The sequence below is a fragment of the Panthera tigris genome, chromosome C2 (assembly GCF_018350195.1).
Source record: "Panthera tigris isolate Pti1 chromosome C2, P.tigris_Pti1_mat1.1, whole genome shotgun sequence".
Lineage (NCBI taxonomy): Eukaryota > Metazoa > Chordata > Mammalia > Carnivora > Felidae > Panthera > Panthera tigris.
Window position 1 is genome coordinate 127,267,783 of NC_056668.1, and position 13,521 is coordinate 127,281,303.

General features: G+C 41.9%; 1 pseudogene; it reads left to right on the plus strand.

The window, feature by feature from the left end:
* The first annotated feature begins 7,002 nt into the window (after positions 1 to 7,002).
* On the plus strand, positions 7,003 to 7,796 carry LOC102962452 (annotated as a pseudogene).
* Positions 7,797 to 13,521: the final 5,725 nt, after the last annotated feature.

Below are 13,521 nucleotides of genomic sequence, written 5' to 3' on the forward strand. Positions count from 1 at the left end.
AGAGAAAGCTAAGAGCTCATTCTATATTTTACAAAGTTCTCCAGATTTAAAGTATGATAAAAATTTATTCAACAAATTATGCTGGGACAATCTGGGTAAACAAAAACAAAACTAAGATAGATCCCTACCTCAAACCACATATTCAAGATGGTTTAAAGAATTAAACCTAAAAAAATTTTAAAGATGTTAGGAGGAAATGTGGTTAAATACTTTAGGAAACTTGAGGCAGGGGAGGTCTTCCTAAGTAAAAACCGAAGAACCATAAAGTACAAAATAGAGAAGCTCAAGATTTCTACATAACAAAAAAGGTAAAAGAGTAGAAGCTGGTTTTAACATACATAACAGACAAAAGATTCTTTTCCAGATAGCCTACCAAGCTTAGGCTTTGTATAAATTAATGAGAAAAAGATAACCCCAAATGACAAACGGGCACTAGGTATAACCAGGCAATTCGCAGAAAAAAAAAGATATGAAACATGAAAATAGGATTATGGCCAATATTTCAGATTGATTCACTCAACTCCATGCCTACTACCTTGTAGCTTGCTGCATGCTGGAGCCTAAAAAGTTAATGCCTACAATTCCCAGGCTCCCTTAGAGCTGAGCTTCTAAATGTAATCAGGCTTCCCCTGGCCATAGATACCCTCAAGAGACTGACTCACGTGACACTTGGGGTTAAGGGAGGTGCTTATTTTTTGCTTGGTTTGCTTTTTTTTTTCCTGCATCAACAGAGCAGCAATCTCACTGTCTAGATGTAGTCTCCAGCTCCATAGATACTGTGGACAGGATGTAAGGTATCCACAATGCAGCTGAGGCAGCGTGGTCCTGGATACCAGGTATGTCTGAGGCCTCCAGGCTTCCAGATTACCAAATCGGCAGTTGGGGCACAGCCTCCCGAATCCCAGTTTCCTGGTCATGGCAGAAGTAGAGGCTCCTCTGGCAGGTTGGTTCTGAGCTGGAGTTCTGGGGGTCAGTCCTACTTTTTCATCTGATCTCACAAACTGTAAGCATCTGATTCCATATTTTAAATCAAGCAGTTCCCGTACTCTCTTTCTACTGATCTTTCTACATAAACTAAGCAGACTGGCTGCTGTTATCTGCAGCTGAACTCTGACACAATAGTCAGACTTATTAAAAATCAAAGAAATGCAAACTAAACCCACAGTGAAATGATTTCTCATTGATCAGAATGTGAATGATTATAGGGGTGTCTGGATGGCTCAGTCAAGCATCTGACTTCTGCTCAGGTCATGATCTCACAGATCGTGATTTTGAGCCCCACATCAGGCTCTGCTGACAGCTCAGAGCCTGGAGCCTGCTTCAGATTCTGTGTCTCCCTCATTCTCTGCCCCCCACTTCAAAAATAAATAAACGTTAACAATTAAAAAAAAAAAAGAATGTGAATGATTATAAAGTTGGATAGGGGCACCTGGGTGGCTCAGTTTGTTAGGCATCCAACTTCAGTCAGGTCATGATCTCACAGTTCGTGGGTTCAAGCCCCGCATCAGGCTCTCTGCTGACAACTCAGAGTCTGGATCCTTGCTTTGGATTATGTCTCCCTCTCTTTCTACCCCTCCCCTTCTCACACTCTGTCTCTCTCTCTCTCAAAAATAAAAACAAAAAACAAAAAACAAAGATAAAATTCAGTGTTGCTGAGGGTAAGGGGAAATGGGCTCTATTTTGGAGCTTGTGTATGTTGTTGCAACCATTCTGAAGAGCAGTTTGGCAGAATCTACACAAATATAAAGTGAGCATCATATCTAACCCAGCTGGGGCATCAGCCATCTAGGCATCGGCCGAAGAGCTGTACTGCTACATGTCCTCAAAAACACATTTTCCACAGATATTAACTGCATCATTGTGAGTAATGGAAAGACAATAACAACTAGCTGGATTGTCCATTAAGAGGGAACAGTTAAGAAAATTATTGCACAGCCATTCTTTGGAACGCTTTGCAGCAGTTAAAGAATGAGGCTGGGCTCCAAGCACTAATGTGGAAAGATCCCAGACATACTTCCAAGTGAAAAATAAATGGCAAAACAGCACGTATAGTATGATCTCATTTATGTTTAAAAATACATATAACAAAATGTGTTTCTATTTAAACATGCATATATCTGTATAAACACAGCCAAAGGTCAGAAGGACACAAACCAAGCTACTCTGTGGGGTGGGGGACGCAGGTGGAGGAGGGACTTGGGCAGGACTTTTGCCTCCTATCTACACTATTTGAATGTCTGAATAATTTACAGTAGGAATGTATTCTATTAGAATGTCATATATTATGTAATTATATTAATACATAAATTAAGAGGTTATAAAACACTGTAGGGGCAAGCTTCCAACTTTCAAATGCCTAAGCAAAAGATATATAGAGATTGATTGATCTGCCAGCTATCCACCTATCATCTATTTATCTAGAAAGGGAGAAAGCAAATATGACAAAATGTAATGCACTGAATCTAGGTGAAGTGATATGGGTATTCATTGCACTCTTCTTTCAACTTTTCCATGATTTGAAACTTTTTTCATAATATAAAGTTGGAAATAAAAACATCAAATACACGTCCTTGGACCCCCACATGCTTTTTCTGTGCAAGCAGATTTTTTTCAGAGGTGGGGGCAAAGCCTGTGCCTTGCACAGCTGCTAAAAAGCAAAACAGCATTGGCGATCCTTCCCACTGACTTCTTAGAGCAAGAGTGCCTCACTCTTGAAGACACTGTCCTGAGTAACCTTCAGAGGCCTCCATGTGCATGAACTGGGATTGACAGCAGGCCTCTGCCCAGTCCCTCCGCAGGCACAGTCAGGGCCAGGACTTGCTGGGGAGCCGGGACCTAGCTGGCTCTCTAGAGGCCTGCAGAGCTCATGGCCAAGGGCACCTTTAATATCAAATACATACCCCCACACACGCCAGTGCATACTTATGAAGCCCCATGAAAGGGGAAGTGGCCATTGGTAAGAAGGGGACCTGGGGGCTCCTTCTTGCCCACACCAGGGGGCTCTGAAAAGATTCCATTCATTTGAGCTGCTATACTCAAGACCTCCCATTCAGTCCTCATCCTGGTGTTTATTTTTGACCTAACAGTGTGAGGAGAATGGGGAAAAAAGGAATTGCAAAAAAAGGAACTGGAATTTTAATGAGAACCATCTGGAGAGTTTGCCAAGGGTATAATGTTTGGTACAAGAAAGTGATTCCTCAGCTTAAATGAGGAAAAAGAGACACGGAGCAAATTGTTATGTTGCGCTTACCCCCAAACCAATGCTGAACAGAACCACCTAGAACACTGGAACATGCACATCACACAGGAACGGGGCTGCGACAGGGCTGCGGAGGGACGGAGTGCGCAGTGAGAAGGAATGTTTCTCCTCAGCCAAGGAGACTTTGAGGGATGGGTTGTGGTGGGCCCTGGGCCAGCGCCTGGAATCTGGGTAACCATGGAAACGGGCCCGCGGGTGACAACAAATACGGGATGGAATTTCAGAGTTCGCAGCCAAGCCATAGAGGAATGGGAAAGTTCGGGAAAGTTTTTTTGTTTTGTTTTGTTTTTTTGTTTTCTTTTGTTTTTAACCCGGGATTGAGGAAGGCACAGGAGGGAGCCACAGTGTTCCAAATAAATGGCTCCCTGCGCAGTCCCCCAACTGAGTCACAGGGAGCCAGATTCTCTGGGAGGCTCTATTTCCACTTTATTCTTTCCATTTGTTTATAACCCACCGCATTCCACCAAAGACTCCGTGGGGTGAAAGCCGCTCCTGAGGGGTCTCGGTGCACAGCCAGATCCCTGACTTCACTCCAGCATAATCCCATACCTTGAGGATAGCCACCTCCTGTGGGGATTTATTTGGGTGCATCCTCTCCATGCATCCTCAAAACAGCCCTGCGGCCAGGATGGCCAGATCCCCACCTCACGGATGGGGAAATGAAATTCTGAGAGCCAAGATCTCCCAGAAACAGAGGGGCTTTCTGCCCCAGCCCAAGCCCATCTTCCTTGCACCATGCCATTGTACCTGTAATCTTTATTCTGGAAACAAATGAATAATTGTATTCTGCATTTGTGAAGAAGACTAGGAAACCCTCCTACGTCTATTGGTGTGCAAATGCCACTTAACCATGTAGCTGCAGAAGCAGGCCTTGATTGAATGGGAAAAGATTTCTATGATGGAAGGAAGAAATTTTTTACAATTACTGGACTGAAAAATTAAAGAACCATGGACTCCAGAATTTTCCTCTCTGAGGTGTTTAAAAATAGAATGGCTGGCCTCATGCCTTGGGCAGATTAGGGCCTGAGACTAAAGGAACCATAGACATCCACTCCAGGCTCCATGCTTTGCAGATGGGGAAACCAAGGCAGAATCAGGCACTGGGCCCCACATCCAGTACAAGGTTCTTTTCTTGACAGCATGTCCCGGGAGCCCCCAAACAAGCCCATAGTAGACCCTCGGAGTCCACAGGTAGGTTTTGGCGAAACGGTATGAATCAGCAGGATTAAAACAGGAGGTAATAACAATTGTTGCAGAACAGAGGATTATTAAATCTGGGATCAGACTCGGGGGTACAGGGACGAGTAGGGTGGGGAATATGCCTAACGGATTGACATCCTGAGAAACCGAGATCCATACAGTGCAAAATCCACTTAAGTTTTGCTGTTATGATCATCATTAGTTAAGAAGGAGCCTCTGCTCATCTCTTTGCATTGTTGGTGGGAATGCAAGCTGGTGCAGCCACTCTGGAAAACAGTATGGAGGTTCCTCAAAAAACTAAAAATAGAACTACCCCACGACCCAGCAATTGCACTACTAGGCATTTATCCACGGGATACAGGTGTGCTGTCTCGAAGGGACACATGCACCCCCATATTTATAGCAGCACTATCAACAATAGCCAAAGTATTGGAAAGAACCCAAGTGTCCATTGATGGATGAATGGATAAAGAAGATGTGGTTTATATATACAATGGAGTATTACTCGGCAATCAAAAAGAATGAAATCTCGCCATTTGCAACCATGTGGATGGAACTGGAGGGTATTATGCTAAGTGAAATTAGTCAGAGAAAGACAAAAATCATATGACTTCACTCATATGAGGACTTTAAGAGACAAAACAGATGAACATAAGGGAAGGGAAACAAAAATAATATAAAAACAGGTAGCGGGACAAAACAGAAGAGACTCAAATATGGAGAGCAAACAGAGGGTTACAGGAGGGGTTGTGAGAGGGGGGATGGGCTAAATGGGTAAGGGGCACTAAGGAATCTCCTCCTGAAATCAGTGTTGCACTATATGCTAATTTGGATGTAAATTTAAAAAAATAAAAAAAAAAGAAATTCTAATTCAGATCGAGAAAAAAACAAAAAAAAGGAGACTGCTCTGAAAAGAGAAAGAGACTCAACAGTTAAGAATTTAGCAAAGAAGATAGTTTTAAATCAGCAAAGTTACATAACTTTATAACAGTTTCAAGAAATCATCTTGAAACTTCATTAGCAAAAAATGCCTCTGAATAAGCCAACAGGAAATAAAGAAGTGCAAAGAATTTCTGGAAATAGAAGAGTGGTTTTGTTTGTTTGTTTTTAAAGTGAAAAAAAAAGACATTTTAAGGAAAAAGGAAGCCCTGACCCACATAAAGATAGGGTTTCAGTCACACTAATTTGAGAGCAAGAAGAGAAAAGAGGAGAAAGTGGAAGCCTCAGCAGTGGAGTGAGTGCCCAGGCCCTTGAGGGCTTTGTGTGGGTTGCTGAAAACACCTACAGTCCCAGAAAAATGGGCTCACGAAACAGAGCCAGTTTGACACTAAAAAAGAAATTTCATTCACTGAAAGATAACAAATCTGCATGAGGCTGTCCACAGCCCTGTTGAAGTTTACAGAGTAACTTAAAAATTGCTTCAGTGCTTAACGATCTGGGAATACCTACTATTTTATCCTGAAGTCACTGATTTTCCCAAAAGCTCTGCTTTGTCACTTTTTACCCTGAAAACCTCTATTTCTCTTTTTCAGTCATTAAAAATGGGAGAGAAAGTGTCATTTTTTTCTCAGCAAATGTTTTTGACAACTTACTCTATGCCAAGCCCTGAATACAGCACTGCTATCGTTTCAGATTATTACTGCCTCTTGGACTTACTACCATTTCTAAGTTTTTAATATTAAAATGCAGAGTCCACTGTGAATCTATAAGCCTCCTATAAAACGTTGAGAGTTTTCCATCTTCAAAAACTATAAGCACTATGCAAGCTTAAAGAGGCCACTGCTCATTCCTAATGAGAATCTTCTGTTTATGATTCATGGATTAAATCCCTATAAATGGCTTTATATACATGCCCAAAATATGTGGATCCACACGACGTCTGAGAGTATTCATGTAAGTATGTATCTCCTCGTGAGAAAGTGTGTGTGGGAGGGAAGGAGTAAAACTGTTTTCATTTTATTTAAAAAAAATTTTTTAACTTTTATTCATTTTTTAAGAGATAGACATAGAGCGTGAGCAGGGGAGAGGCAGAGAGAGAGGGAGACAGAGAATCTGAAGCAGGCTCCAGACTCTGAGCTGTCAGCACAGAGCCGGATGCAGGCCTCAAACCCAGGAACCGTGAGATCATGACCTAAGCAAAGTCGGATGCTTAACCAACTGAACCACCCACGCACCCATATTTTTAAAAATTTTTTAGAAATTTTATTTTTTATCTGTTTTTACTCATTTATTTTGAGAGAGAGAGAGAGAGAGAGAGAGAGAGAGAGGGAGAGAGAATGCATGCAGGAGGGACAGAGAGAGAGGGAGATAGAGAATCTGGAGCAGGCTCCGCACTGTCAGCATAGAGCCCAATGTGGGCTTGATCCCAGGAACAGCAAGACCATAACCTGAGCCAAAACCAAGAGTCGGACGCTTAACCAACTGAGCCACCCAGGTGCCCCCAAACCGTTTTCATTTTAAAAAGCTAGAGGGACAAGCAAAAACTATTCACATACATCATATACTTCTTTAAAAGAAGTGAGTATAGCTCTCTCCTCCAGCCACCAAAGATGCCAAAAAGAAAAAAAGCTAAGGGGAAGAAGGTGGCCCTGGCCCCTGCTGTGGTGAAGAAGCAGGACGCCAAGAAGCTGTCAATCCCATTTGAGAAAAAGCCCAAGAATTTTGGCATCGGACAGGATATCCAGCCCGAAAGGGACCTCACCCACTAGGTCAAATGGCCCCATTACGTTGGGCTGTAGCGGCGAAAGGCTGTTCTCTATAAATGTGTAAAAGTGCCTCCCGTGATTAACCAGTCCACCCAGGCCTTGGATCACCAAACAGCTACTCAACTGCTGAAGCTGGCCCACAGACAGCAAGACAAAGCAAAAGAAGAAGCAGAGATCATTGGCCCAGGCTGAGAAGAAAGCTGCCAGCAAAGGGGATGTCCCCATTAAGAGGCCACCTGTCCTTCAAGCTGGGGTTAATACTGTCACCACCTTAGTGGAAAACAAGAAGGCTCAGCTGGTAGTGATCGCATGTGCTGTGGATCCCACTGAGCTGGGGTTGTCTTCTTGGCTGCCCTATGTCGTAAGATGGGGTTCCCTCCTGCATCATCAAGAGGGAGGCCAGGCTGGGGCATCTGGTCCACAGGAAGACCTGCACCACTCTCACCTTCACACAAGTTAACTTGGAAGACAAAGGAGCTAAGCTGGTAGAAGCCATCAGGACCCATGACAATGACAGATATGATGAGATCCATTGTCACTGGGGAGGCAATGCCCTGAGTCCAAAGTTGGTGGCTTGCATTGCCAAGTTGGAAAAGACAAAGGCCAAAGAACTGGCTTCCAAACTAGGGTAAGTGGATGCTGTTGAGTTTTCTGTACATTAAAGTAATTACAAGTTCTCTTTCAAAAAAAAAAAAAAAAAGTGAGTGCATAGGGCATAACGATGGGAGAAGCCAATGCATTTCCAAATTGTTATTCCTTTAGCCCTTGAAAACATTAGTCTTCAATGAGAAACCATGGGCTGGTGTTTTCAGTAATAATTACACTCTTCTTTTTTTTTTTTTTAATTTTAGTGATTTTTAAAGACCTCTTTAAACCTTTTTAAAAATCACTTTTAACCTTTTATTAAAAAATACCTTTTATCCTTTTATAAAAAATCTTTATTAAAAAACCTTTATTGGGGCACCTGGGTGGTTCAGTCCATTGAGTGTCCAAATTCAGCTCAGGTCATGACCTCATGACTTGTGAGTTCGAGCCCTGTGTCAAGATCTGTGCTGACAGCTCAGAGACAGGCGTCTCCTTTGGATGCTGTCTCCATCTCCCTCTGCCCCTCCCCCACTCATATTCTGTCTCTCTCAAATATAAATAAACATTTTAAAAAAGTTAAAAACAACTTTCATTACTCAGGTGCTCAGTACTTCAGTGATTATTACACTGAGAGAAAGGGCCCCCGCTGTGGGCATGGTGATCTCCACAGCATTACATCACACAGTGCTAGCCTGAGTTGAAAGGCCTTAGACAAGATCATCTCAGCCCAGGTGCCCAAATGTTTGTCATGAGAAAGTGTTCCCCAGGCAAGGCGTCCCTCTCTGACCAACTCCAGACTGTGCCCACCGGATGAGCAGAAGCCTCTGTACTGGATATGCTCTGAGTGAGGTGCACCCCGCAAACCCCTTCCTGCCCCCTCCCTGCCCTGTCCCTATGGTTTGCTTCTAGCCTTCATGGGAAGAAGCAACCAGAAATATTGGAAATATTACTCAAATGCTCTATATTATGTGAGCTGATGAGTATCACTTCTGTTTTTGTCAAAATGCCCAGGTGAAGCTGGGCTTTTCAACAATAATTCTAATGAAAACTACAAGCCAAAAAACGTTGGGTTCCAATTTGTATTATGCTGTCAAATAGAGAAGCCCAACAAGCAAATCTGTATCCAGGTAATATCCTGTATCCAACAAGGAAACCTGCAATATCATTGTATCATTTGGGATGCTTTCAGTTGCAAGTAAAATGAAACTCAACTAACAGAAGTTTAAGCAGCAAGGGAATTTATTATTTCATATAACCAATCCAGACCCACAGCTGATTAATTCCACAACTAAATAAAATCACCCAGAACCCAGGTTCTTATCTATCTTTAAGGTTCTTGTGTCCTCCTCAGCTGTCAGCCTGCTCCCTTCATGATCACAATATAGTGGCCACAACTCTGTGCAATACATCCTCACATCAGAAGCAGAAAACTGATTATCTTCTTAGTTGTGAACATGGAGCAGAGGTGAATACCTCTTACCACACACACACACACACACACACACACACACACACACACACACACTGGATGGATATAGCCATGTGGGCTGCTAGAAGCCATCTTGTAACTATGTGGTGAGTACATAGCTGAGAATGACCTGAATATTCAGAAGAGAGAAGAACCAAGCCAAGAAACAGGTAAAATTGGAGATGAATGTCATTCTTAAGCCACATACGCCCTTGGCCTTTTTAGTTACATGAGCCAAAAAATTCCCTGTTTGAGAGGACAATTCAGGGTGAATTTTCTGTCACTCACAACACAGAGACCTCATTCATACACCTTGTGCAATTTTTCCAAAGCTAGACTAATCCTCTAATTTTGTTTTTCTTTTTAAAAATATTACTAGTTGAGACATTCTACAATATACCTGGCCAGCATTCTTTAAAGCTGACAAGATCGTAGTCACAGATTGGAGGATTTTAAGGAGACATGCTTAAATGCATGTAGTGGCCTGGATTGGATACTTGGAACAGACAAAAGGATATTGGTGAAAAAATTAGGGAAATCCAAATAAAATCTGTAGCTTAGTGCATAGTATTACACCTACGTTAATTTCTTAGTTTTGACAAATGTGCTGTGGCTAAGTAATGAGTTAACATTAGAGAAAACTGGTTAAAAGTTACATGGGAACTCTCTTAACTATCTTTCACAACTTCTCTGTGAATCTAAAATTATTCCAAAATTAGAACTTTAAATAAATATATTACTGGTTGCTAATACTCCAAAATCTAGTCTAGTAAACACTGAACTCATCTGACTCTTCCAAGTCACAGATGAGAAGGTTAAGTCCCAAAGATTTTGGGACTTGCCCATGGAACCTGGAGATTCATGTCAGAGCTGAGCCTGGGACCCAGGCTGCATCACCTGGACACAGAAACACCCTGCAGCTCAGGGACCCCAGGACTTCACTCAAAGGAATTAGTTTCCATAGAAACAGCTCTTCTCTAAGCACACTAAATTCCCTTGCTGCTCTCCATATTAGCTCTGGACTATTACATTTCAAAGTCCATTTTTCACATTAATAAATTACACAACTATAGCAGCCCAGGAATGAGCTATAACACCATGCAAAAGGAATTTGTACCAGAAATTTAAACTACCATATGGTCAAAGGATTAACATTAACCATAAATAGAAACCATCACATTCTGTGGTGCCTTCCAATGACATTCATATGAATTAAGGATTTTCTCAAAAGCAATACACTAAAAATGTTAACCCAGGCCACAACATTTCCAAAGAAAGATGTTGAAGGGGCTGTATCTCAAATAACTTAGGTGAGAGTGAACATGGCATTCTGGAAAAATCTATATAAGATGACCCAAAAAGTGGCTCTAGTGATGGAAGACATTGATGTTAAAGAAGCAATGGGGCGCCTGGGTGGCTTGGTCGGTTAAGCGTCCGACTTCGGCTCAGGTCATGATCTCACGGTCCGTGAGTTTGAGCCCCGCGTCAGGCTCTGTGCTGACAGCTCAGAGCCTGGAGCCTGTTTCAGATTCTGTGTCTCCCTCTCTCTCTGCCCCTCCCCTGTTCATGCTCTGTCTCTCTCTGTCTCAAAAATAAATAAACGTTAAAAAAAAAATTAAAAAAATAATAATAAAAAATAAAGAAGCAGTTGTACACATTGGGTAGGGTGTGCCTCTTAAAATGTAAAGGAAAAAGTAGAATAAGCCACAGTCCTCCAAGAGTGATCTCTTCTACCATGGTGAATTCCTTCATGTAGAGTTTAATGACACAACCGCAGGATGAGACACTTTGAGTAAAAGGGAAATACCCCCAATCCACCTACTTTCCCCCAAACCTTAGCAATCTCATCCTCTAGGCTCCCCGTCCTGTAATGTTTTTCTGTCATCTGCACCCCAGTACTCAGAGCTGAGTCCAGAGTTGGTGACCAATGTTAGCTCCCTTCTCTCCTTGTTTTCCCCACCCAATAATTATTCCTCTTCCATCTTGTGAGCACTGGACTGGCCCTTGGGCAGCGCCCAGGCATCTGCTGGAATGCTGATCCCAGAATGTCAGAACCCAAGGGATCCCTGAGAAACATGGACCGAAGTATGCTAATTAACACCCTTCCCTATAATTTCTGGTGACTATTGGAATTATCTGACAAAAGTTATGACAGTATTTCCCCGTCATTGGCACAGAGATGACTTAGGAAGCACATCATGATAGAGGAAAACCACAATTTCTGGTGTTGGCTACAGTGTCCCCCATTAGCTAATGGTTATATGACAGAAGATAAAAAATGATCTTGACAGTCAGGAATAATGGGCCCCAAATTACAAAATGTAATTTAGAAAGAATGTAGGCAGTGCCCTACAGTTAGGTTCCAAAAAGTGCCTTGCAGAGGCCCAGGAGGCAGCATGTGACGCCAGCAAGAGCAGAGACCAGGCCCTGGGAGTGCCCGGTCCCAGCCGAGCCTCTGACCAGCTGGCCATGCTTGGACAAATTGCTAGCTTCAGGGGATGAAGCTTTCTCATCTGGAAAATAAGAAACTCAAACGAAATGATCTTTCACGTACTTCCCAGATTTGAAGCAATTCTCTGCCAATGGTAGAAAGATGACTCAGTGAATTGTGGCTCGTCCCCATGATAGAGTATCATGCAGCTGTTACAGGCCCCATGTTTCCCAAGAAAATCTGATAACATGAGAAAGTGCTTGTGACATGAGGGAAAAAATAAATATGGGTTGTGGTTTTTATTTTGCAAAAAGAAATAGAGATGCCTCCGCGGAAAAACAAAACGACTAGAAGGGAATAAAAAAGTATTAGAAGTGTTGGCCACAGGTGGGTTAGTTTTTGCCATTCAAAGCTCTGAAAACTGTATTAATCATCACAAAGGTAGTAAATGCTTGATTAAAAAATACTCCAATGATACACGAGTATACACAAGAAAAATTAAAGTTTCTCCCTTTCTGTCTCCCACTGCCACTCCCTAGGTGTAACCTATATTAACATTGTGAAATAAGTCAGACTTCACTGTGTTTAAAGCTAAATTTGCTTGAAGCATCCTTTGTTGCAAGCAGTCTACAAAGAGAAAACTAGAAACAGAGATGGTTTTTATTTTCTCCCTTATAAACCTTAGGAAGAGAACTTCCATGAAATATTAGAATAAAAGTAAGAATGAGGATAAGAATAGAAATAATAAAAAAAACCCAGGTACTAGCACATTTGTAAATGGTTTTAATAAAAGTCTAATAATCAGTTTTATAATGACTGTGATATTTGGAGTATTTTTATTTCTTAAAGTATTTGAAGTATTTAAGAAAGTCTGATATAATGGATTTGTTTTAGAATGGGATTTATAATAATGGGATTTCTAAACATGATAAATGTTTAGAAGATTAAATAATTTCCCATCAATGGGAAAATGACTAGGGAAATTTAATTTGTGAGTCAATGAGTTTTGATTTATAATTGTGTAAGTGTTGTGTGAACATGTAGAGAAATACAGTGCATTTAAAATTAATGGAATGTTAATCATTTGAGAAATTTGGAACATTGACAAATGAACCATTAAACAAAGTACAGGAGTACTAATTCTTCTCCATCCTCAAAAGCCCTCAAACATTAAAAAGTTGTTTACGTACATGCTCAGAAGCCAGGCCATACTTTGTTGAGGACCCTGTTGGCTAAGCCTACAGCTCGGGACATAGGAAGGGAGAAGCATGGAAGTCAGCCTCCATCAGGGCCTGAGGACCCCCTGCCTCTGCCCGAGCAGTACCTAAATAGGAGACTCAGTCCCAGTTGGCCACAGATTCTCACCTGTGACCAGCAGGGTGACACCTTTTGTGATGAGGGCCACAGCAGCAGCAGAACAGAAGTCTCAAGGGATCTCAGAGGCATCAACTGTGATGCCTGATTTCTGGTTTCTGGGATAGGTCTGAGTTCTACTCCCACCATGAGGCAGGATAACATACAAGTGAACACAAATTAACAACTTGGATGCTTACTTGTCCATTTATCCCAGAAGGGTAGACCCCAGGAAGAGAGAAAAATAAGTTCAGATTTGAGGCTTAAGGTCTATAATTAGAATACTGCAAAAAGAGATATGACCTTAATTGTACCCCAAGCAGATGAAGTGGGACATATTGGTTACTTTCAAATCTGTGATTCAGGTGGAGTGCTATTGCTCTGCTCCCAAGCATCTATTCTTTTTTTTCCCTCTAGGTAGCTATACCACACTTCCCTTCTGGGAGAACACCTCTCCTCATGCTCAGTACATTTGTTTCTAGTGCTGCTGATCCCTATTCATTGCTTTACCAGGGAATGT